The 27,420-nt window shown below is 31.4% G+C and overlaps 9 non-coding genes across 9 annotated transcripts; all 9 read right to left on the bottom strand.

Moving 5' to 3' along the window:
- Positions 1 to 4,185: 4,185 nt before the first annotated feature.
- TRNAF-GAA (transfer RNA phenylalanine (anticodon GAA)) lies at positions 4,186 to 4,258 on the bottom strand. Its single transcript has one exon. It is a non-coding gene; the product is annotated as a tRNA-Phe (tRNA).
- A 1,892-nt stretch (positions 4,259 to 6,150) lies between these two features.
- Positions 6,151 to 6,223, bottom strand: TRNAF-GAA (transfer RNA phenylalanine (anticodon GAA)). Its single transcript has one exon. It is a non-coding gene; the product is annotated as a tRNA-Phe (tRNA).
- Positions 6,224 to 10,565: 4,342 nt separating this feature from the next.
- On the bottom strand, positions 10,566 to 10,638 carry TRNAF-GAA (transfer RNA phenylalanine (anticodon GAA)). The gene has a single exon. It is a non-coding gene; the product is annotated as a tRNA-Phe (tRNA).
- A 1,896-nt stretch (positions 10,639 to 12,534) lies between these two features.
- TRNAF-GAA (transfer RNA phenylalanine (anticodon GAA)) lies at positions 12,535 to 12,607 on the bottom strand. Its single transcript has one exon. It is a non-coding gene; the product is annotated as a tRNA-Phe (tRNA).
- A 1,892-nt stretch (positions 12,608 to 14,499) lies between these two features.
- On the bottom strand, positions 14,500 to 14,572 carry TRNAF-GAA (transfer RNA phenylalanine (anticodon GAA)). Its single transcript has one exon. It is a non-coding gene; the product is annotated as a tRNA-Phe (tRNA).
- A 1,887-nt stretch (positions 14,573 to 16,459) lies between these two features.
- On the bottom strand, positions 16,460 to 16,532 carry TRNAF-GAA (transfer RNA phenylalanine (anticodon GAA)). The gene has a single exon. It is a non-coding gene; the product is annotated as a tRNA-Phe (tRNA).
- Positions 16,533 to 23,768: 7,236 nt separating this feature from the next.
- Positions 23,769 to 23,841, bottom strand: TRNAF-GAA (transfer RNA phenylalanine (anticodon GAA)). The gene has a single exon. It is a non-coding gene; the product is annotated as a tRNA-Phe (tRNA).
- Positions 23,842 to 25,231: 1,390 nt separating this feature from the next.
- TRNAF-GAA (transfer RNA phenylalanine (anticodon GAA)) lies at positions 25,232 to 25,304 on the bottom strand. The gene has a single exon. It is a non-coding gene; the product is annotated as a tRNA-Phe (tRNA).
- Positions 25,305 to 27,177: 1,873 nt separating this feature from the next.
- Positions 27,178 to 27,250, bottom strand: TRNAF-GAA (transfer RNA phenylalanine (anticodon GAA)). The gene has a single exon. It is a non-coding gene; the product is annotated as a tRNA-Phe (tRNA).
- Positions 27,251 to 27,420: the final 170 nt, after the last annotated feature.

Genomic DNA, 27,420 nt, shown 5'->3' with positions numbered 1-27,420 from the left:
ATATGTGTTTTATACTGTAAATATATCCATTACAAACCCTTAATCATACATTTAAGTAAAAGCTTTAACAAATTGTGGTCAGGAAGCATTGTTAGATTACTTCAAATTTTCATAATAGTTAGAGTAGCATGACTTACAACATGAAAACAATATTTAAGCTGTATTTATGCACCGTGTTATTAAATAAACATTCTCATCATTTAGAAGATACTACTGAATACTCAACTATGTTAAGAAATGATGTTGTTTACATTTGAAATAATTAAATACTTATAACTACTGAAGGAAAAAAGAAAAAATGTACTCAAACATGCTGAGACCCGGGACCTTTAGATCTTCAGTCTAATGCTCTCCCAACTGAGCTATTTCGGCAAAGTCTGTGTAGGTCAAAAGTCACTAAGACCTCAACTGAGCTATGTTTGCATGGTTACACAAGGTTAAGTATCAATATTTTTCTGTCATCATGGTTGCATGAAATGAAGAGAAAAGATGTGTTTTATACTGTAAATATATAAATTACAAACCCTTAAATGTACTTTTAAGTAAAAGTTTTAACAAATTGTGGTCAGGAAGCAGTTCGTTTACTTCAAATTTTCATAATAGAGTAGCATGATGGACAACATGAAAACAATTTTTAAGCTATATTTATGCACCGTGTTGTTAAATAAACATTCTCATCATTTAGAAGTTACTATTGAATACTCAACTATGTTAAGAAACGATGTTGTTTACATTTGAAATACTTAAAAACTGATAACTGCTCAAGGAAAGAAGAAAAAAGGTACTCAAACATGCTGAAACCCGGGACCTTTAGATCTTCAGTCTAACGCTCTCCCAACTGAGCTATTTCGGCAAAGTCTGTGTATGGCAAAAGTCACTAAGACCTCAACTGAGCTATGTTTGCATGGTTACACAAGGTTTAGTATCAACATTTTTCTGTCATCATGATTGCATGAAATGAAAAGAAAATATGTGTTTTATACTGTATAACCCTTAATTATACATTTAAGTAAAAGTTTTATCAAATTGTGGTCAGGAAGCATTGTTAGATTACTTCAAATTTTCATAATAGAGTAGCATGACGGACAACACGAAAACAATATTTAAGCTGTATTTATGCACCGTGTTATTAAATAAACATTCTCATCATTTAGAAGATACTACTGAATACTCAACTAATTTAAGAAATGATGTTGTTTACATTTGAAATAATTAAATACTGATAACTATTCAAGAAAAAAGAAAAAATTGACTCAAACATGCTGAAACCCGGGACCTTTAAATCTTCAGTCTTATGCTCTCCTAACTGAGCTATTTCAGCAAAGTCTGTGTATGGCAAAAGTCACTAAGACCTCACCTGAGCTATGTTTGCATGGTTACACAAGGTTTAGTATCAATATTTTTCTGTCATCATGATTGCATGAAATGAAAAGAAAATATGTGTTTTATACTGTATAACCCTTAATTATACATTTAAGTAAAAGTTTTATCAAATTGTGGTCAGGAAGCATTGTTAGATTACTTCAAATTTTCATAATAGAGTAGCATGACTTACAACATGAAAACAATATATAAGCTGTATTTATGCACCGTGTTGTTAAATAAACATTCTCATCATTTAGAAGTTACTACTCAATACTCAACTATGTTAAGAAACGATGTTGTTTACATTTGAAATACTTAAATACTGATAACTACTCAAGGAAATAAGAAAAAAGGTACTCAACCATGCTGAAACCCGGGACCTTTAGATCTTCAGTCTAATGCTCTCCCAACTGAGCTATTTCGGCAAAGTCTGTGTATGGCAAAAGTCACTAAGACCTCAACTGAGCTATGTTTGCATGGTTACACAAGGTTTAGTATCAATATTTTTCTATCATCATGATTGCATGAAATGAACAGAAAATATGTGTTTTATACTGTAAATATATCCATTACAAACCATTAGTCATACATTTAAGTAAAAGTTTTAACAAATTGGGGTCAGGAAGCATTGTTAGATTACTTCAAATTTTCATAATATTTAGAGTAGCATGACTTACAACATGAAAACAATATTTAAGCTGTATTTATGCACTGTGTTGTTAAATAAACATTCTCATCATTTAGAAGTTACTACTGAATACTCAACTATGTTAAGAAATGATGTTGTTTAAATTTGAAATAATTAAATTCTGATCACTACTCAAGGAAAAAAGAAAAAATGCACTCAAACATGCCAAAACCCGGGATTGAACCAGGGACCTTTAGATCTAAAGTCTAACGCTCTCCCAACTGAGCTATTTTGGCAAAATCTGTGTATGGCAGAAGCCACAAAGACCTCAACTGAGCTATGTTTGCATGGTTACACAAGGTTAAGTATCAATATTTTTCTGTCATCATGATTGCATGAAATGAAAAGAAAATATGTGTTTTATACTGTAAATATATCCATTACAAACATTAATCATACATTTAAGTAAAAGTTTTAACAAATTGTGGTCAGGAAGCATTGTTAGATTACTTCAAATTTTCATAATAGTTAGAGTAGCATGACTTACAACATGAAAACAATATTTAAGCTGTATTTATGCACCGTGTTGTTAAATAAACATTCTCATCATTTAGAAGATAATACTGAATACTCAACTTTGTTAAGAAATGATGTTGTTCACATTTGAAATAATTAAATACTGATAAGTACTCAAGGAAAAAAGGAAAAACGTACTCAAACATGCCGAAACCCGGACCTTTAGATCATCGGTCTAACGCTCTCCCAACCAAGCTATTTCGGCAAGGTCTGTGTATGGCAAAAGTCACTAAGACATCAACTGAGCTATGTTTGCATGGTTACACAAGGTTTAGTATTAATATTTTTCTGTCATCATGATTGCATGAAATGAAAAGAAAATATGTGTTTTAAACTGTAAATATATCCATTACAAATCCTTAATCATACATTTAAGTAAAAGTTTTAACAAACTGTCGTCAGGAAGCATTGTTAGATTACTTCAAATTTTCATAATATTTAGAGTAGCATGACTTACAACATGAAAACAATATTTAAGCTGTATTTATGCACCGTGTTGTTAAATAAACATTCTCATCATTTAGAAGTTACTACTGAATACTCAACTATGTTAAGAAATGATGTTGTTTAAATTTGAAATAATTAAATTCTGATCACTACTCAAGGAAAAAAGAAAAAAGCACTCAAACATGCCGAAACCAGGGATCGAACCAGGTACCTTTAGAACTTCAGACTAACGCTCTCCCAACTGAGCTATTTCGGCAAGGTCGGTGTATGGCAAAAGTCACTAAGACCTCAACTGAGCTATGTTTGCATGGTTACACAAGGTTAAGTATCAATATTTTTCTGTCATCATGATTGCATGAAATGAAGAGAAAAGATGTGTTTAATACTGTAAATATATCCATTACAAACCCTTAATCATACATTTAAGTAAAAGTTTTAACAAATTGTGGTCTGGAAGCATTGTTAGATTACTTCAAATTTTCATAATAGTTAGAGTAGCATGACTTACAACATGAAAACAATATATAAGCTGTATTTATGCACCGTGTTGTTAAATAAACATTCTCATCATTTAGAAGTTACTACTCAATACTCAACTATGTTAAGAAACGATGTTGTTTACATTTGAAATACTTAAATACTGATAACTACTCAAGGAAATAAGAAAAAAGGTACTCAACCATGCTGAAACCCGGGACCTTTAGATCTTCAGTCTAATGCTCTCCCAACTGAGCTATTTGGGCAAAGTCTGTGTATGGCAAAAGTCACTAAGACCTCAACTGAGCTATGTTTGCATGGTTACACAAGGTTTAGTATCAATATTTTTCTATCATCATGATTGCATGAAATGAACAGAAAATATGTGTTTTATACTGTAAATATATCCATTACAAACCATTAGTCATACATTTAAGTAAAAGTTTTAACAAATTGGGGTCAGGAAGCATTGTTAGATTACTTCAAATTTTCATAATATTTAGAGTAGCATGACTTACAACATGAAAACAATATTTAAGCTGTATTTATGCACTGTGTTGTTAAATAAACATTCTCATCATTTAGAAGTTACTACTGAATACTCAACTATGTTAAGAAATGATGTTGTTTAAATTTGAAATAATTAAATTCTGATCACTACTCAAGGAAAAAAGAAAAAATGCACTCAAACATGCCAAAACCCGGGATTGAACCAGGGACCTTTAGATCTTCAGTCTAACGCTCTCCCAACTGAGCTATTTTGGCAAAATCTGTGTATGGCAGAAGCCACAAAGACCTCAACTGAGCTATGTTTGCATGGTTACACAAGGTTAAGTATCAATATTTTTCTGTCATCATGATTGCATGAAATGAAAAGAAAATATGTGTTTTATACTGTAAATATATCCATTACAAACATTAATCATACATTTAAGTAAAAGTTTTAACAAATTGTGGTCAGGAAGCATTGTTAGATTACTTCAAATTTTCATAATAGTTAGAGTAGCATGACTTACAACATGAAAACAATATTTAAGCTGTATTTATGCACCGTGTTGTTAAATAAACATTCTCATCATTTAGAAGATAATACTGAATACTCAACTTTGTTAAGAAATGATGTTGTTCACATTTGAAATAATTAAATACTGATAAGTACTCAAGGAAAAAAGGAAAAACGTACTCAAACATGCCGAAACCCGGACCTTTAGATCATCGGTCTAACGCTCTCCCAACCGAGCTATTTCGGCAAGGTCTGTGTATGGCAAAAGTCACTAAGACATCAACTGAGCTATGTTTGCATGGTTACACAAGGTTTAGTATTAATATTTTTCTGTCATCATGATTGCATGAAATGAAAAGAAAATATGTGTTTTAAACTGTAAATATATCCATTACAAATCCTTAATCATACATTTAAGTAAAAGTTTTAACAAACTGTCGTCAGGAAGCATTGTTAGATTACTTCAAACTTTCATAATATTTAGAGTAGCATGACTTACAACATGAAAACAATATTTAAGCTGTATTTATGCACCGTGTTGTTAACTAAACATTCTCATCATTTAGAAGTTACTACTGAATACTCAACTATGTTAAGAAATGATGTTGATTAAATTTGAAATAATTAAATTCTGATCACTACTCAAGGAAAAAAGAAAAAATGCACTCAAACATGCCAAAAGCCGGGATCAAACCAGGGACATTTAGATCTTCAGTCTAACGCTCTCCCAACTGAGCTATTTCGGCAAAGTCTGTTTATGGCAAAAGTCACTAAGACCTCAACTGAGCTATGTTTGCATGGTTACACAAGGTTAAGTATCAATATTTTTCTGTCATCATGGTTGCATAAAATGAAGAGAAAAGATGTGTTTTATACTGTAAATATATAAATTACAAACCCTTAATCATACATTTAAGTAAAAGTTTTATCAAATTGTGGTCAGGAAGCATTTTTAGATTACTTCAAATTTTCATAATAGAGTAGCATGACGGAGAACATGAAAACAATATTTAAGCTGTATTTATGCACCGTGTTATTAAATAAACATTCTCATCATTTAGAAGTTACTACTGAATACTCAACTATGTTAAGAAATGATGTTGTTTATATTTGAAATAATTAAATACTGATAACTACTCAAGGAAAAAAGAAAAAAGCTACTCAACCATGTTGAAACCTGGGACCTTTAGTTCTTCAGTCTAACGCTCTCCCAACTGAGCTATTTCGGCAAGGTCTGTGTATGGCAAAAGTCACTAAGACCTCAACTGAGCTATGTTTGCATGGTTACACAAGGTTTAGTATCAATATTTTTCTATCATCATGATTGCATGAAATGAACAGAAAATATGTGTTTTATATTGTAAATATATCCATTACAAACCCTTAATCATACATTTAAGTAAACGTTTTAACAAATTGTGGTCAGGAAGCATTGTTAGATTACTTCAAATTTTCATAATATTTAGAGTAGCATGACTTACAACATGAAAACAATATTTAAGCTGTATTTATGCACCGTGTTGTTAAAAAAACATTCTCATCATTTAGAAGTTACTACTGAATACTCAACTATGTTAAGAAATGATGTTGTTTAAATTTGAAATAATTAAATTCTGATCACTACTCAAGGAAAAAAGAAAAATGCACTCAAACATGCCGAAACCAGGGATCGAACCAGGGACCTTTAGAACTTCAGTCTAACGCTCTCCCAACTGAGCTATTTCGGCAAGGTCGGTGTATGGCAAAAGTCACTAAGACCTCAACTGAGCTATGTTTGCATGGTTACACAAGGTTAAGTATCAATATTTTTCTGTCATCATGATTGCATGAAATGAAGAGAAAAGATGTGTTTAATACTGTAAATATATCCATTACAAACCCTTAATCATACATTTAAGTAAAAGTTTTAACAAATTGTGGTCAGGAAGCATTGTTAGATTACTTCAAATTTTCATAATAGTTAGAGTAGCATGACTTACAACATGAAAACAATATTTAAGCTGTATTTATGCACCGTGTTGTTAAATAAACATTCTCATCATTTAGAAGTTACTACTGAATACTCAACTATGTTAAGAAACGATGTTGTTTACATTTGAAATACTTAAATACTGATATCTACTCAAGGAAATAAGAAAAAAGCTACTCAACCATGCCGAAACCCGGGACCTTTAGATCTTCAGTCTAACGCTCTCCCAACTGAGCTATTTGGGCAAAGTCTGTGTATGGCAAAAGTCACTAAGACCTCATCTGAGCTATGTTTGCATGGTTACACAAGGTTTAGTATCAATATTTTTCTATAATCATGATTGCATGAAATGATCAGAAAATATGTGTTTTATACTGTAAATATATCCATTACAAACCCTTAGTCATACATTTAAGTAAAAGTTTTAACAAATTGGGGTCAGGAAGCATTGTTAGATTACTTCAAATTTTCATAATATTTAGAATAGCATGACTTACAACATGAAAACAATATTTAAGCGGTATTTATGCACCGTGTTGTTAAATAAACATTCTCATCATTTAGAAGATACTACTGAATACTCAACTATGTTAAGAAATGATGTTGTTTACATTTGAAATACTTAAATACTGATAACTACTCAAGGAAATAAGACAAAAGGTACTCAATCATGCTGAAACCCGGGACCTTTAGATCTTCAGTCTAACGCTCTCCCAACTGAGCTATTTCGGCAAGGTCGGTGTATGGCAAAAGTCACTAAGACCTCAACTGAGCTATGTTTGCATGGTTACACAAGGTTAAGTATCAATATTTTTCTGTCATCATGATTGCATGAAATGAAGAGAAAAGATGTGTCTAATACTGTAAATATATCCCTTACAAACCCTTAATCATACATTTAAGTAAAAGTTTTAACAAATTGTGGTCAGGAAGCATTGTTAGATTACTTCAAATTTTCATAATAGTTAGAGTAGCATGACTTACAACATGAAAACAATATTTAAGCTGTATTTATGCACCGTGTTGTTAAATAAACATTCTCATCATTTAGAAGTTACTACTGAATACTCAAATATGTTAAGAAACGATGTTGTTTACATTTGAAATACTTAAATACTGATAACTACTCAAGGAAATAAGAAAAAAGGTACTCAACCATGCTGAAACCCGGGACCTTTAGATCTTCAGTCTAACGCTCTCCCAACTGAGCTATTTGGGCAAAGTCTGTGTATGGCAAAAGTCACTAAGACCTCAACTGAGCTATGTTTGCATGGTTACACAAGGTTTAGTATCAATATTTTTCTATCATCATGATTGCATGAAATGAACAGAAAATATGTGTTTTATACTGTAAATATATCCATTACAAACCCTTAATCATACATTTAGGTAAACGTTTTAACAAATTGTGGTCAGGAAGCATTGTTAGATTACTTCAAATTTTCATAATATTTAGAGTAGCATGACTTACAACATGAAAACAATATTTAAGCTCTATTTATGCACCGTGTTGTTAAATAAACATTCTCATCATTTAGAAGTTACTACTGAATACTCAACTATGTTAGGAATTATGTTGTTTAAATTTAAAATAATTAAATTCTGATCACTACTCAAGGAAAAAAGAAAAAATGCACTCAAACATGCCTAAACCCAGGATCGAACCAGGGACCTTTAGATCTTCAGTCTAACGCTCTCCCAACTGAGCTATTTCGGCAAAGTCTTTGTATGACAGAAGCCACTAAGACCTCAACGGAGCTATGATTGCATGGTTACACAATGTTAAGTATCAATATTTTTCTGTCATCATGATTTTATGAAATGAAAAGAAAATATCTGTTTTATACGGTAAATATATCCATTACAAACCCTTAATCATACATTTAAGTAAAAGTTTTAACAAATTGTGGTCAGGAAGCATTGTTAGATTATTTAAAATTTTCATAATACTTAGAGTAGCATGACTTACAACATGAAAACAATATTTAAGCTGTATTTATGCACCGTGTTGTTAAATAAACAGTCTCTTCATTTAGAAGTTACTACTGAATACTCAACTATGTTAAGAAACGATGTTGTTTACATTTGAAATACTTAATTACTGATAACTACTCAAGGAAATAAGACAAAAGGTACTCAACCATGCTGAAACCCGGGACCTTTAGATCTTCAGTCTAACGCTCTCCCAACTGAGCTATTTCGGCAAAGTCTGTGCATGGCAAAAGTCACTAAGACCTCAACAGAGCTATGTTTGCATGGTTACACAAGGTTTAGTATCAATATTTTTCTATCATCATGATTGCATGAAATGAACAGAAAAAATGTGTTTTATACTGTAAATATATCCATTACAAACATTAATCATACATTTAAGTAAAAGTTTTAACAAATTGTGGTCAGGAAGCATTGTTAGATTACTTCAAATTTTCATAATAGTTAGAGTAGCATGACTTACAACATGAAAACAATATTTAAGCTGTATTTATGCACCGTGTTGTTAAATAAACATTCACATCATTTAGAAGATAATACTGAATACTCAACTTTGTTAAGAAATGATGTTGTTCACATTTGAAATAATTAAATACTGATAAGTACTCAAGGAAAAAAGGAAAAACGTACTCAAACATGCCGAAACCCGGACCTTTAGATCATCGGTCTAACGCTCTCCCAACCGAGCTATTTCGGCACGGTCTGTGTATGGCAAAAGTCACTAAGACATCAACTGAGCTATGTTTGCATGGTTACACAAGGTTTAGTATTAATATTTTTCTGTCATCATGATTGCATGAAATGAAAAGAAAATATGTGTTTTAAACTGTAAATATATCCATTACAAATCCTTAATCATACATTTAAGTAAAAGTTTTAACAAACTGTCGTCAGGAAGCATTGTTAGATTACTTCAAATTTTCATAATATTTAGAGTAGCATGACTTACAACATGAAAACAATATTTAAGCTGTATTTATGCACCGTGTTGTTAAATAAACATTCTCATCATTTAGAAGTTACTACTGAATACTCAACTATGTTAAGAAATGATGTTGTTTAAATTTGAAATAATTAAATTCTGATCACTACTCAAGGAAAAAAGAAAAAAGTACTCAAACATGCCGAAACCAGGGATCGAACCAGGGACCTTTAGAACTTCAGACTAACGCTCTCCCAACTGAGCTATTTCGGCAAGGTCGGTGTATGGCAAAAGTCACTAAGACCTCAACTGAGCTATGTTTGCATGGTTACACAAGGTTAAGTATCAATATTTTTCTGTCATCATGATTGCATGAAATGAAGAGAAAAGATGTGTTTAATACTGTAAATATATCCATTACAAACCCTTAATCATACATTTAAGTAAAAGTTTTAACAAATTGTGGTCTGGAAGCATTGTTAGATTACTTCAAATTTTCATAATAGTTAGAGTAGCATGACTTACAACATGAAAACAATATATAAGCTGTATTTATGCACCGTGTTGTTAAATAAACATTCTCATCATTTAGAAGTTACTACTCAATACTCAACTATGTTAAGAAACGATGTTGTTTACATTTGAAATACTTAAATACTGATAACTACTCAAGGAAATAAGAAAAAAGGTACTCAACCATGCTGAAACCCGGGACCTTTAGATCTTCAGTCTAATGCTCTCCCAACTGAGCTATTTGGGCAAAGTCTGTGTATGGCAAAAGTCACTAAGACCTCAACTGAGCTATGTTTGCATGGTTACACAAGGTTTAGTATCAATATTTTTCTATCATCATGATTGCATGAAATGAACAGAAAATATGTGTTTTATACTGTAAATATATCCATTACAAACCATTAGTCATACATTTAAGTAAAAGTTTTAACAAATTGGGGTCAGGAAGCATTGTTAGATTACTTCAAATTTTCATAATATTTAGAGTAGCATGACTTACAACATGAAAACAATATTTAAGCTGTATTTATGCACTGTGTTGTTAAATAAACATTCTCATCATTTAGAAGTTACTACTGAATACTCAACTATGTTAAGAAATGATGTTGTTTAAATTTGAAATAATTAAATTCTGATCACTACTCAAGGAAAAAAGAAAAAATGCACTCAAACATGCCAAAACCCGGGATTGAACCAGGGACCTTTAGATCTTCAGTCTAACGCTCTCCCAACTGAGCTATTTTGGCAAAATCTGTGTATGGCAGAAGCCACAAAGACCTCAACTGAGCTATGTTTGCATGGTTACACAAGGTTAAGTATCAATATTTTTCTGTCATCATGATTGCATGAAATGAAAAGAAAATATGTGTTTTATACTGTAAATATATCCATTACAAACATTAATCATACATTTAAGTAAAAGTTTTAACAAATTGTGGTCAGGAAGCATTGTTAGATTACTTCAAATTTTCATAATAGTTAGAGTAGCATGACTTACAACATGAAAACAATATTTAAGCTGTATTTATGCACCGTGTTGTTAAATAAACATTCTCATCATTTAGAAGATAATACTGAATACTCAACTTTGTTAAGAAATGATGTTGTTCACATTTGAAATAATTAAATACTGATAAGTACTCAAGGAAAAAAGGAAAAACGTACTCAAACATGCCGAAACCCGGACCTTTAGATCATCGGTCTAACGCTCTCCCAACCGAGCTATTTCGGCAAGGTCTGTGTATGGCAAAAGTCACTAAGACATCAACTGAGCTATGTTTGCATGGTTACACAAGGTTTAGTATTAATATTTTTCTGTCATCATGATTGCATGAAATGAAAAGAAAATATGTGTTTTAAACTGTAAATATATCCATTACAAATCCTTAATCATACATTTAAGTAAAAGTTTTAACAAACTGTCGTCAGGAAGCATTGTTAGATTACTTCAAACTTTCATAATATTTAGAGTAGCATGACTTACAACATGAAAACAATATTTAAGCTGTATTTATGCACCGTGTTGTTAAATAAACATTCTCATCATTTAGAAGTTACTACTGAATACTCAACTATGTTAAGAAATGATGTTGTTTAAATTTGAAATAATTAAATTCTGATCACTACTCAAGGAAAAAAGAAAAAAGTACTCAAACATGCCGAAACCAGGGATCGAACCAGGGACCTTTAGAACTTCAGACTAACGCTCTCCCAACTGAGCTATTTCGGCAAGGTCGGTGTATGGCAAAAGTCACTAAGACCTCAACTGAGCTATGTTTGCATGGTTACACAAGGTTAAGTATCAATATTTTTCTGTCATCATGATTGCATGAAATGAAGAGAAAAGATGTGTTTAATACTGTAAATATATCCATTACAAACCCTTAATCATACATTTAAGTAAAAGTTTTAACAAATTGTGGTCTGGAAGCATTGTTAGATTACTTCAAATTTTCATAATAGTTAGAGTAGCATGACTTACAACATGAAAACAATATATAAGCTGTATTTATGCACCGTGTTGTTAAATAAACATTCTCATCATTTAGAAGTTACTACTCAATACTCAACTATGTTAAGAAACGATGTTGTTTACATTTGAAATACTTAAATACTGATAACTACTCAAGGAAATAAGAAAAAAGGTACTCAACCATGCTGAAACCCGGGACCTTTAGATCTTCAGTCTAATGCTCTCCCAACTGAGCTATTTGGGCAAAGTCTGTGTATGGCAAAAGTCACTAAGACCTCAACTGAGCTATGTTTGCATGGTTACACAAGGTTTAGTATCAATATTTTTCTATCATCATGATTGCATGAAATGAACAGAAAATATGTGTTTTATACTGTAAATATATCCATTACAAACCATTAGTCATACATTTAAGTAAAAGTTTTAACAAATTGGGGTCAGGAAGCATTGTTAGATTACTTCAAATTTTCATAATATTTAGAGTAGCATGACTTACAACATGAAAACAATATTTAAGCTGTATTTATGCACTGTGTTGTTAAATAAACATTCTCATCATTTAGAAGTTACTACTGAATACTCAACTATGTTAAGAAATGATGTTGTTTAAATTTGAAATAATTAAATTCTGATCACTACTCAAGGAAAAAAGAAAAAATGCACTCAAACATGCCAAAACCCGGGATTGAACCAGGGACCTTTAGATCTTCAGTCTAACGCTCTCCCAACTGAGCTATTTTGGCAAAATCTGTGTATGGCAGAAGCCACAAAGACCTCAACTGAGCTATGTTTGCATGGTTACACAAGGTTAAGTATCAATATTTTTCTGTCATCATGATTGCATGAAATGAAAAGAAAATATGTGTTTTATACTGTAAATATATCCATTACAAACATTAATCATACATTTAAGTAAAAGTTTTAACAAATTGTGGTCAGGAAGCATTGTTAGATTACTTCAAATTTTCATAATAGTTAGAGTAGCATGACTTACAACATGAAAACAATATTTAAGCTGTATTTATGCACCGTGTTGTTAAATAAACATTCTCATCATTTAGAAGATAATACTGAATACTCAACTTTGTTAAGAAATGATGTTGTTCACATTTGAAATAATTAAATACTGATAAGTACTCAAGGAAAAAAGGAAAAACGTACTCAAACATGCCGAAACCCGGACCTTTAGATCATCGGTCTAACGCTCTCCCAACCGAGCTATTTCGGCAAGGTCTGTGTATGGCAAAAGTCACTAAGACATCAACTGAGCTATGTTTGCATGGTTACACAAGGTTTAGTATTAATATTTTTCTGTCATCATGATTGCATGAAATGAAAAGAAAATATGTGTTTTAAACTGTAAATATATCCATTACAAATCCTTAATCATACATTTAAGTAAAAGTTTTAACAAACTGTCGTCAGGAAGCATTGTTAGATTACTTCAAACTTTCATAATATTTAGAGTAGCATGACTTACAACATAAAAACAATATTTAAGCTGTATTTATGCACCGTGTTGTTAAATAAACATTCTCATCATTTAGAAGTTACTACTGAATACTCAACTATGTTAAGAAATGATGTTGATTAAATTTGAAATAATTAAATTCTGATCACTACTCAAGGAAAAAAGAAAAAATGCACTCAAACATGCCAAAAGCCGGGATCAAACCAGGGACATTTAGATCTTCAGTCTAACGCTCTCCCAACTGAGCTATTTCGGCAAAGTCTGTTTATGGCAAAAGTCACTAAGACCTCAACTGAGCTATGTTTGCATGGTTACACAAGGTTAAGTATCAATATTTTTCTGTCATCATGGTTGCATAAAATGAAGAGAAAAGATGTGTTTTATACTGTAAATATATAAATTACAAACCCTTAATCATACATTTAAGTAAAAGTTTTATCAAATTGTGGTCAGGAAGCATTTTTAGATTACTTCAAATTTTCATAATAGAGTAGCATGACGGAGAACATGAAAACAATATTTAAGCTGTATTTATGCACCGTGTTGTTAAATAAACATTCTCATCATTTAGAAGTTACTACTGAATACTCAACTATGTTAAGAAATGATGTTGTTTATATTTGAAATAATTAAATACTGATAACTACTCAAGGAAAAAAGAAAAAAGGTACTCAACCATGTTGAAACCTGGGACCTTTAGTTCTTCAGTCTAACGCTCTCCCAACTGAGCTATTTCGGCAAGGTCTGTGTATGGCAAAAGTCACTAAGACCTCAACTGAGCTATGTTTGCATGGTTACACAAGGTTTAGTATCAATATTTTTCTATCATCATGATTGCATGAAATGAACAGAAAATATGTGTTTTATATTGTAAATATATCCATTACAAACCCTTAATCATACATTTAAGTAAACGTTTTAACAAATTGTGGTCAGGAAGCATTGTTAGATTACTTCAAATTTTCATAATATTTAGAGTAGTATGACTTACAACATGAAAACAATATTTAAGCTGTATTTATGCACCGTGTTGTTAAAAAAACATTCTCATCATTTAGAAGTTACTACTGAATACTCAACTATGTTAAGAAATGATGTTGTTTAAATTTGAAATAATTAAATTCTGATCACTACTCAAGGAAAAAAGAAAAATGCACTCAAACATGCCGAAACCAGGGATCGAACCAGGGACCTTTAGAACTTCAGTCTAACGCTCTCCCAACTGAGCTATTTCGGCAAGGTCAGTGTATGGCAAAAGTCACTAAGACCTCAACTGAGCTATGTTTGCATGGTTACACAAGGTTAAGTATCAATATTTTTCTGTCATCATGATTGCATGAAATGAAGAGAAAAGATGTGTTTAGTACTGTAAATATATCCATTACAAACCCTTAATCATACATTTAAGTAAAAGTTTTAACAAATTGTGGTCAGGAAGCATTGTTAGATTACTTCAAATTTTCATAATAGTTAGAGTAGCATGACTTACAACATGAAAACAATATTTAAGCTGTATTTATGCACCGTGTTGTTAAATAAACATTCTCATCATTTAGAAGTTACTACTGAATACTCAACTATGTTAAGAAACGATGTTGTTTACATTTGAAATACTTAAATACTGATATCTACTCAAGGAAATAAGAAACAAGCTACTCAACCATGCCGAAACCCGGGACCTTTAGATCTTCAGTCTAACTCTCTCCCAACTGAGCTATTTGGGCAAAGTCTGTGTATGGCAAAAGTCACTAAGACCTCTTCTGAGCTATGTTTGCATGGTTACACAAGGTTTAGTATCAATATTTTTCTATAATCATGATTGCATGAAATGAACAGAAAATATGTGTTTTATACTGTAAATATATCCATTACAAACCCTTAGTCATACATTTAAGTAAAAGTTTTAACAAATTGGGGTCAGGAAGCATTGTTAGATTACTTCAAATTTTCATAATATTTAGAATAGCATGACTTACAACATGAAAACAATATTTAAGCGGTATTTATGCACCGTGTTGTTAAATAAACATTCTCATCATTTAGAAGATACTACTGAATACTCAACTATGTTAAGAAATGATGTTGTTTACATTTGAAATACTTAAATACTGATAACTACTCAAGGAAATAAGACAAAAGGTACTCAACCATGCTGAAACCCGGGACCTTTAGATCTTCAGTCTAACGCTCTCCCAACTGAGCTATTTCGGCAAGGTCGGTGTATGGCAAAAGTCACTAAGACCTCAACTGAGCTATGTTTGCATGGTTACACAAGGTTAAGTATCAATATTTTTCTGTCATCATGATTGCATGAAATGAAGAGAAAAGATGTGTTTAATACTGTAAATATATCCATTACAAACCCTTAATCATACATTTAAGTAAAAGTTTTAACAAATTGTGGTCTGGAAGCATTGTTAGATTACTTCAAATTTTCATAATAGTTAGAGTAGCATGACTTACAACATGAAAACAATATATAAGCTGTATTTATGCACCGTGTTGTTAAATAAACATTCTCATCATTTAGAAGTTACTACTCAATACTCAACTATGTTAAGAAACGATGTTGTTTACATTTGAAATACTTAAATACTGATAACTACTCAAGGAAATAAGAAAAAAGGTACTCAACCATGCTGAAACCCGGGACCTTTAGATCTTCAGTCTAATGCTCTCCCAACTGAGCTATTTGGGCAAAGTCTGTGTATGGCAAAAGTCACTAAGACCTCAACTGAGCTATGTTTGCATGGTTACACAAGGTTTAGTATCAATATTTTTCTATCATCATGATTGCATGAAATGAACAGAAAATATGTGTTTTATACTGTAAATATATCCATTACAAACCATTAGTCATACATTTAAGTAAAAGTTTTAACAAATTGGGGTCAGGAAGCATTGTTAGATTACTTCAAATTTTCATAATATTTAGAGTAGCATGACTTACAACATGAAAACAATATTTAAGCTGTATTTATGCACTGTGTTGTTAAATAAACATTCTCATCATTTAGAAGTTACTACTGAATACTCAACTATGTTAAGAAATGATGTTGTTTAAATTTGAAATAATTAAATTCTGATCACTACTCAAGGAAAAAAGAAAAAATGCACTCAAACATGCCAAAACCCGGGATTGAACCAGGGACCTTTAGATCTTCAGTCTAACGCTCTCCCAACTGAGCTATTTTGGCAAAATCTGTGTATGGTAGAAGCCACAAAGACCTCAACTGAGCTATGTTTGCATGGTTACACAAGGTTAAGTATCAATATTTTTCTGTCATCATGATTGCATGAAATGAAAAGAAAATATGTGTTTTATACTGTAAATATATCCATTACAAACATTAATCATACATTTAAGTAAAAGTTTTAACAAATTGTGGTCAGGAAGCATTGTTAGATTACTTCAAATTTTCATAATAGTTAGAGTAGCATGACTTACAACATGAAAACAATATTTAAGCTGTATTTATGCACCGTGTTGTTAAATAAACATTCTCATCATTTAGAAGATAATACTGAATACTCAACTTTGTTAAGAAATGATGTTGTTCACATTTGAAATAATTAAATACTGATAAGTACTCAAGGAAAAAAGGAAAAACGTACTCAAACATGCCGAAACCCGGACCTTTAGATCATCGGTCTAACGCTCTCCCAACCGAGCTATTGCGGCAAGGTCTGTGTATGGCAAAAGTCACTAAGACATCAACTGAGCTATGTTTGCATGGTTACACAAGGTTTAGTATTAATATTTTTCTGTCATCATGATTGCATGAAATGAAAAGAAAATATGTGTTTTAAACTGTAAATATATCCATTACAAATCCTTAATCATACATTTAAGTAAAAGTTTTAACAAACTGTCGTCAGGAAGCATTGTTAGATTACTTCAAATTTTCATAATATTTAGAGTAGCATGACTTACAACATGAAAACAATATTTAAGCTGTATTTATGCACCGTGTTGTTAAATAAACATTCTCATCATTTAGAAGTTACTACTGAATACTCAACTATGTTAAGAAATGATGTTGATTAAATTTGAAATAATTAAATTCTGATCACTACTCAAGGAAAAAAGAAAAAATGCACTCAAACATGCCAAAAGCCGGGATCAAACCAGGGACATTTAGATCTTCAGTCTAACGCTCTCCCAACTGAGCTATTTCGGCAAAGTCTGTTTATGGCAAAAGTCACTAAGACCTCAACTGAGCTATGTTTGCATGGTTACACAAGGTTAAGTATCAATATTTTTCTGTCATCATGGTTGCATAAAATGAAGAGAAAAGATGTGTTTTATACTGTAAATATATAAATTACAAACCCTTAATCATACATTTAAGTAAAAGTTTTATCAAATTGTGGTCAGGAAGCATTTTTAGATTACTTCAAATTTTCATAATAGAGTAGCATGACGGAGAACATGAAAACAATATTTAAGCTGTATTTATGCACCGTGTTATTAAATAAACATTCTCATCATTTAGAAGTTACTACTGAATACTCATCTTTGTTAAGAAACGATGTTGTTTACATTTGAAATACTTAAATACTGATAACTACTCAAGGAAATAAGACAAAAGGTACTCAACCATGCTGAAAACCGGGACCTTTAGATCTTCAGTCTAACGCTCTCCCAACTGAGTTATTTCGGCAAAGTCTGTGTATGGCAAAAGTCACTAAGACCTCAACTGAGCTATGTTTGCATGGTTACACAAGGTTTAGTATCAATATTTTTCTATCATCATGATTGCATGAAATGAACAGAAAATATGTGTTTTATACTGTAAATATATCCATTACAAACCCTTAATCATACATTTAAGTTAAAGTTTTAACAAATTGTGGTCAGGAAGCATTGTTAGATTACTTCAAATTTTCATAATATTTAGAGTAGCATGACTTACAACATGAAAACAATATTTAAGCTGTATTTATGCACCGTGTTGTTAAATAAACATTCTCATCATTTTGAAGTTACTACTGAATACTCAACTATGTTAAGAAATGATGTTGCTTAAATTTGAAATAATTAAATTCTGATCACTACTCAAGGAAAAAAGAAAAATGCACTCAAACATGCCGAAACCCGGGATCGAGCCAGGGAACTTTAGATCTTCAGTCTAACGCTCTCCCAACTGATCTATTTCATCAAGGTCGGTGTATGGCAAATGTCACTAAGACATCAACTGAGCTATGTTTGCATGCTTACACAAGGTTAAGTATCAATATTTTTCTGTCATCATGATTGCATGAAATGAAGAGAAAAGATGTGTTTTATACTGTAAATATATAAATTACAAACCCTTAATCGTACATTTAAGTAAAAGTTTTAACAAATTGTGGTCAGGAAGCAGTTAGTTTACTTAAAATTTTCATAATAGAGTAGCATGACAGACAACATGAAAACAATATTTAAGCTGTATTTATGCACCGTGTTGTTAAATAAACATTCTCATCATTTAGAAGATACTACTGAATATTCAACTTTGTTAAGAAATGATGTTGTTTACATTTGAAATAATTAAATACTGATAAGTACTCAAGGAAAAATGGAAATACATACTCAAACATGCCGAAACCCGGGACCTTTAGATCTTCAATCTTATGCTCTCCCAACTGAGCTATTTCGGCAAAGTCTCTGTATGGCAAAAGTCACTAAGACCTCACCTGAGCTATGTTTGCATGGTTACACAAGGTTTAGTATCAATATTTTTCTATCATCATGATTGCATGAAATGAACAGAAAATATGTGTTTTATACTGTAAATATATCCATTACAAACAATTAATCATACATTTAAGTAAAAGTTTTAACAAATTGTGGTCAGGATGCATTGTTAGATTACTTCAAATTTTCAAAATATTTAGAGTAGCATGACTTACAACATGAAAACAATATTTAAGCTGTATTTATGCACTGTGTAGTTAAAAAAACATTCTCATCATTTAGAAGTTACTACTGAATACTCAACTATGTTAAGAAATGATGTTGTTTAAATTTGAAATAATTAAATTCTGATCACTACTCAAGGAAAAAAGAAAAAATGCACTCAAACATGCCAAAACTCGGGATTGAACCAGGGACCTTCAGATCTTCAGTCTAACGCTCTCCCAACTGAGCTATTTTGGCAAAATCTGTGTATGGCAGAAGCCACTAAGACCTCAACTGAGCTATGTTTGCATGGTTACACAAGGTTAAGTATCAATATTTTTCTGTCATCATGATTGCATGAAATGAAAAGAAAATATGTGTTTTATACTGTAAATATATCCATTACAAACATTAATCATACATTTAAGTAAAAGTTTTAACAAATTGTGGTCAGGAAGCATTGTTAGATTACTTCAAATTTTCATAATAGTTAGAGTAGCATGACTTACAACATGAAAACAATATTTAAGCTGTATTTATGCACCATGTTGTTAACTAAACATTCTCATCATTTAGAAGTTACTACTGAATACTCAACTATGTTAAGAAATGATTTTGTTTAAATTTGAAATAATTAAATTCTGATCACTACTCAAGGAAAAAAGCACTCAAACATCCCGAAACCAGGGATCGAACCAGGGACCTTTAGAATTTCAGTCTAACGCTCTCCCAACTGAGCTATTTCGGCAAGGTCGGTGTATGGCAAAAGTCACTAAGGCCTCAACTGAGCTATGTTTGCATGGTTACACAAGGTTAAGTATCAATATTTTTCTGTCATCATGATTGCATGAAATGAAGAGACAAGATGTGTTTTATACAGTAAATATATAAATTACAAACCCTTAATCGTACATTTAAGTAAAAGTTTTAACAAATTGTGGTCAGGAAGCAGTTAGTTTACTTCAAATTTTCATAATAGAGTAGCATGATGGACAACATGAAAACAATATTTAAGCTGTATTTATGCACCGTGTTGTTAAATAAACATTCTCATCATTTAGAAGTTACTACTGAATACTCAACTATGTTTAGAAACGATGTTTTTTACATTTGAAATACTTAAAAAGTGATAACTGCTCAAGGAAAGAAGAAAAAAGGAACTGAAACATGCTGAAACCCGGGACCTTTAGATCTTCAGTCTAACGCTCTCCCAACTGAGCTATTTTGGCAAAGTCTGTGTATGGCAAAAGTCACTAAGACCTCAACTGAGCTATGTTTGCATGGTTACACAAGGTTTAGTATCAATATTTTTCTGTCATCATGATTGCATGAAATGAAAAGAAAATATGTGTTTTATACTGTATAACCCTTAATTATACATTTAAGTAAAAGTTTTAACAAATTGTAGTCAGGAAGCATTGTTAGATTACTTCAAATTTTCATAATAGAGTAGCATGACGGACAACATGAAAACAATATTTAAGTTGTATTTATGCACCGTGTTGTTAAATAAACATTCTCATCATTTAGAAGATACCACTGAATACTCAACTATGTTAAGAAATGATGTTGTTTACATTTGAAATTCTTAAATACTGATAACTACTCAAGGAAATAAGAAAAAAGGTACTCAAACATGCTGAAACCCGGGACCTTTAGATCTTCAGTCTAACGCTCTCCCAACTGAGCTATTTCAGCAAAGTCTGTGCATGGCAAAAGTCACTAAGACCTCAACTGAGCTATGTTTGCATGGTTACACAAGGTTTAGTATCAATATTTTTCTGTCATCATGATTGCATGAAATGAAGAGAAAATATGTGTTTTATACTGTAAATATATAAATTACAAACCCTTAATCGTACATTTAAGTAAAAGTTTTAACAAATTGTGGTCAGGAAGCAGTTAGTTTACTTCAAATTTTCATAATAGAGTAGCATGATGGACAACATGAAAACAATATTTAAGCTGTATTTATGCACCGTGTTGTTAAATAAACATTCTCATCATTTAGAAGTTACTACTGAATACTCAACTATGTTTAGAAATGATGTTTTTTACATTTGAAATACTTAAAAACTGATAACTGCTCAAGGAAAGAAGAAAAAAGGTACTGAAACATGCTGAAACCCGGGACCTTTAGATCTTCAGTCTAACGCTCTCCCAACTGAGCTATTTTGGCAAAGTCTGTGTATGGCAAAAGTCACTAAGACCTCAACTGAGCTATGTTTGCATGGTTACACAAGGTTTAGTATCAATATTTTTCTGTCATCATGATTGCATGAAATGAAAAGAAAATATGTGTTTTATACTGTATAACCCTTAATTATACATTTAAGTAAAAGTTTTAACAAATTGTAGTCAGGAAGCATTGTTAGATTACTTCAAATTTTCATAATAGAGTAGCATGACGGACAACATGAAAACAATATTTAAGTTGTATTTATGCACCGTGTTGTTAAATAAACATTCTCATCATTTAGAAGATACCACTGAATACTCAACTATGTTAAGAAATGATGTTGTTTACATTTGAAATTCTTAAATACTGATAACTACTCAAGGAAATAAGAAAAAAGGTACTCAAACATGCTGAAACCCGGGACCTTTAGATCTTCAGTCTAACGCTCTCCCAACTGAGCTATTTCAGCAAAGTCTGTGCATGGCAAAAGTCACTAAGACCTCAACTGAGCTATGTTTGCATGGTTACACAAGGTTTAGTATCAATATTTTTCTGTCATCATGATTGCATGAAATGAAGAGAAAATATGTGTTTTATACTGTAAATATATAAATTACAAACCCTTAATCGTACATTTAAGTAAAAGTTTTAACAAATTGTGGTCAGGAAGCATTGTTAGATTACTTCAAATTTTCATAATAGTTAGAGTAGCATGACTTACAACATGAAAACAATATTTAAGCTGTATTTTTGCACCATGTTGTTAAATAAACATTCTCATCATTTAGAAGTTACTACTGAATACTCAACTATGTTAAGAAATGATGTTGTTTAAATTTGAAATAATTAAATTCTGATCACTACTCAAGGAAAAAAGAAAAATGCACTCAAACATGCCGAAACACGGGATTGAACCAGGTACCTTTAGATCTTCAGTCTAACGCTCTCCCAACTGAGCTTTTTCTGCAAGGTAGGTGTAATGCAAAAGTCACTAAGACCTCAACTGAGCTATGTTTGCATGGTTACACAAGGTTAAGTATTAATATTTTTCTGTCATCATGATTGCATGAAATGAAGAAAAAAGATGTGTTTTATACTGTAAATATATCCTTTACAAACCCTTAATCATACATTTAAGTAAAAGTTTTAACAAATTGTGGTCAGGAAGCAGTTAGTTTACTTCAAATTTTCATAATAGAGTAGCATGACGGACAACATGCAAACAATATTTAAGCTGTATTTATGCACCGTGTTGTTAAATAAACATTCTCAACATTTAGAAGTTACTACTGAATACTCAACTATGTTAAGAAATGATGTTGTTTACATTTGAAATACTTAAAAACTGATAACTGCTCAAGGAAAGAAGAAAAAAGGTACTCAAACATGCTGAAACCCGGGACCTTTAGATCTTCAGTCTAACGCTCTCCCAACTGAGCTATTTTGGCAAAGTCTTTGTATGGTAAAAGTCACTAAGACCTCAACTGAGCTATGTTTGCATGGTTACACAAGGTTTAGTATCAATATTTTTCTGTCATCATGATTGCATGAAATGAAAAGAAAATATGTGTTTTATACTGTAAATATATCCATTACAAACCCTTAATCATACTTTTAAGAAAAAATTTTAACAAATTGTGGTCAGGAAGCATTGTTAGATTACTTAAAATTTTCATAATAGTTAGAGTAGCATGACTTACAACATGAAAACAATATTTAAGCTGTATTTATGCACCGTGTTGTTAAATTAACATTCTCATCATTTAGAAGTTACTACTGAATACTCAACTATGTTAAGAAATTATGTTGTTTAAATTTGAAATAATTATATTCTGATCACTACTCAAGGAAAAAAGAAAAATGCACTCAAACATGCTGAAACCCGGGATCGAACCAGGTACCTTTAGATCTTCAGTCTAACGCTCTCCCAACTGAGCTATTATGGTGAGGTCTGAGTATGGCAAAAGTCACTAAGACCTCAACTGAGCTATGTTTGCATGCTTACACAAGGTTAAGTATCAATATTTTTCTGTCATCATGATTGCATGAAATGAAGAGAAATGATGGGTTTTATAATATAAATATATCCATTACAAAACCTTAATCATACATTTAAGTAAAAGTTTAACAAATTGTGGTCAGGAAGCATTGTTAGATTACTTAAAATTTTCATAATAATTAGAGTAGCTTGACTTAAAACATGAAAAAAATATTTAAGCTGTATTTATGCACCTTGTTGTTAAATAAACATTTTCATCATTTAGAAGTTACTACTGAATACTCAACTATGTTAAGAAATTATGTTGTTTAAATTTGAAATAATTAAATTCTGATCACTACTCAAGGAAAAAAGAAAAATGCACTCAAACATGCCGAAACCCGGGATCGAACCAGGGACCTTTAGATCTTCAGTCTAACGCTCTCCCAACTGAGCTATTTCGGCAAGGTCTATATATTGTAAAAGTCACTAAGACCTCAACTGAGCTATGTTTGCATGGTTACACAAGGTTAAGTATCAATATTTTTCTGTCATCATGATTGCATGAAATGAAGAGAAATTATGTGTTTTATACTGTAAATATATAAATTACAAACCCTTAATCATACATTTAAGTAAAAGTTTTAACAAATTGTGGTCAGGAAGCAGTTAGTTTGCTTCAAATTTTCATAATAGAGTAGCATGATGGACAACATGAAAAAAATATTTAAGCTGTATTTATGCACCGTGTTGTTAAATATACATTCTCATCATTTAGAAGTTACTACTGAATACTCAACTATGTTAAGAAATGATGTTGTTTACATTTGAAATAATTAAATTCTGATCACTACTCAAGGAAATAGGAAAAAAGGTACTCAACCATGCTGAAACCCGGGACCTTTAGATCTTCAGTTTAATGCTCTCCCAAATGAGCTATTTCGGCAATGTCTGTGTATGGCAAAAGACACTAAGACCTCAACTGAGCTATGTTTGCATGGTTACACAAGGTTTAGTATCAATATTTTTCTGTCATCATGATTGCATGAAATTAAAAGAAAATATGTGTTTTATACTGTAAATATATCCATTACAAACCCTTAATCATACATTTAAGTAAAAGTTTTAACAAATTGTGGTCAGGAAGTTGTTAGATTACTTCAAATTTTCATAATAGTTAGAGTAGCATGACTTACAACATGATAACAATATTTAAGCTGTATTTATGCACCGTGTTGTTAAATAAACTTTCTCATCATTTAGAAGTTACTACTGAATACTCAACTATGTTAAGAAATGATGTTGTTTAAATTTGAAATAATTAAATTCTGATCACTACTCAAGGAAAAAAGAAAAATGCACTCAAACATGCCGAAACCCGGAATCTTTAGATCTTCAGTCTAACGCTCTACCAACTGAGCTATTTCGGCAAGGTATGTGTATGGCAAAAGTCACTAAGACCTCAACTGAGCTATGTTTGCATGGTTACACAAGGTTAAGTATAAATATTTTTCTGTCATCATGATTGCATGAAATTAAGAAAAAAGATGTGTTTTATACTGTAAATATATAAATTACAAACCCTTAATCGTACATTTAAGTAAAAGTTTTATCAAATTGTGGTCAGGAAGCATTGTTAGATTACTTAAAATTTTCATAATAGTTAGAGTAGCATGACTTACAACATGAAAACAATATTTAAGCTGTATTTATGCCCCGTGTTGTTAAATAAACATTCTCATCATTTAGAAGTTACTACTGAATACTTAACTATGTTAAGAAATGATGTTGTTTAAATTTGAAATAATTAAATTCTGATCACTACTCAAGGAAAAAAGAAAAATACACTCAAACATGCCGAAACCCGGGATCGAACCAGGGACCTTTAGATCTTCAGTCTAACGCTCTCCCAATTGAGCTATTTCGACAAGGTATGTGTATGGCAAAAGTCACTAAGACCTCAACTGAGCTATGTTTGCAAGGTTACACAAGGTTAAGTATCAATATTTTTCTGTCATCATGATTGCATGAAATGAAGAGAAAAGATGTGTTTTATACTGTAAATATATCCATTACAAACCCTTAATCATACATTTAAGTAAAAGTTTTAACAAATTGTGGTCAGGAAGCAGTTAGTTTATTTCAAATTTTCATAATAGAGAAGCATGACGGACATCATGAAAACAATATATAAGCTGTATTTATGCACCGTGTTGTTAAATAAACATTCTCATCATTTAGAAGTTACTACTGAATACTCAACTATGTTAAGAAATGATGTTGTTTACATTTGAAATACTTAAAAACTGATAACTGCTCAAAGAAAGAAGAAAAAAGGTACTCAAACATGCTGAAACCCAGGACCTTTAGATCTTCAGTCTAACGCTCTCCCAACTGAGCTATTTTGGCAAAGTCTTTGTATGGAAAAAGTCACTAAGACATCAACTGAGCTATGTTTGCATGGTTACACAAGGTTTAGTATCAATATTTTTCTGTCATCATGATTGCATGAAATGAAAAGAAAATATGTGTTTTATACTGTAAATATATCCATTACAAACCCTTAATCATACATTTAAGTTAAAGTTTTAACAAATTGTGGTAAGGAAGCATTGTTAGATTACTTCAAATTTTCATAATAGTTAGAGTAGCATGACTTACAACATGAAAACAATATTTAAGCTGTATTTATGCACCGTGTTGTTAAATAAACATTCTCATCATTTAGAAGTTACTACTGAATACTCAACTATGTTAAGAAATGATGTTGTTTAAATGTGAAATAATTAAATTCTGATCACTACTCAAGGAAAAAAGAAAAATGCACTCAAACATGCCGAAACCCGGGATCTTTAGATCTTCAGTCTAATGCTCTACCAACTGAGCTATTTCGGTAAGGTATGTGTATGGCAAAAGTCACTAAGGCCTCAACTGAGCTATGTTTGCATGGTTACACAAGGTGAAGTATCAATCTTTTTCTGTCATCATGATTGCATGAAATGAAGAGCAAAGATGTGTTTTATACTGTAAATATATCCATTACAAACCCTTACTCATACATTTAAGTAAAAGTTTTAACAAATTGTGGTCAGGAAGCAGTTAGTTTACTTCAAATTTTCATAATAGAGTAGCATGATGGACATCATGAAAACAATATATAAGCTGTATTTATGCACCGTGTTGTTAAATAAACATTCTCATCATTTAGAAGTTACTACTGAATACTCAACTAAGTTAAGAAATGATGTTGTTTACATTTGAAATACTTAAAAACTGATAACTGCTCAAAGAAAGAAGAAAAAAGGTACTCAAACATGCTGAAACCCGGGACCTTTAGATCTTCAGTCTAACGCTCTCCCAACTGAGCTATTTTGGCAAAGTCTGTGTATGGAAAAAGTCACTAAGACATCAACTGAGCTATGTTTGCATGGTTACACAAGGTTTAGTATCAATATTTTTCTGTCATCATGATTGCATGAAATGAAAAGAAAATATGTGTTTTATACTGTAAATATATCCATTACAAACCCTTAATCATACATTTAAGTAAAAGTTTTAACAAATTGTGGTCAGGAAGCATTGTTAGATTACTTCAAATTTTCATAATAGTTAGAGTAGCATGACTTACAACATGAAAACAATATTTAAGCTGTATTTATGCACCGTGTTGTTAAATAAACATTCTCATCATTTAGAAGTTACTACTGAATACTCAACTATGTTAAGAAATGATGTTGTTTACATTTGAAATAATTAAATTCTGATCACTACTCAAGGAAAAAAGAAAAATGCACTCAAACATGCCGAAACCAGGGATCGAACCAGGAACCTTCAGATCTTCAGTCTAACGCTCTCCCAACTGAGCTATTTCGGCAAGGTATGTGTATGGCAAAAGTCACTAAGACCTCAACTGAGCTATGTTTGCATGGTTACACAAGGTTAAGTATCAATATTTTTCTGTCATCATGATTGAATGAAATGAAGAGAAAAGATGTGTTTTATACTGTAAATATATCCATTACAAACCCTTAATCATACATTTAA

Source organism: Taudactylus pleione, unplaced genomic scaffold, assembly GCF_031769625.1.
Source record: "Taudactylus pleione unplaced genomic scaffold, aTauple2 ptg000593l, whole genome shotgun sequence".
In the NCBI taxonomy this organism is placed as follows: domain Eukaryota; kingdom Metazoa; phylum Chordata; class Amphibia; order Anura; family Myobatrachidae; genus Taudactylus; species Taudactylus pleione.
The sequence above is the reverse complement of the archived record's forward strand: the minus strand, read 5'-3'. Positions and strand labels throughout refer to the sequence as shown.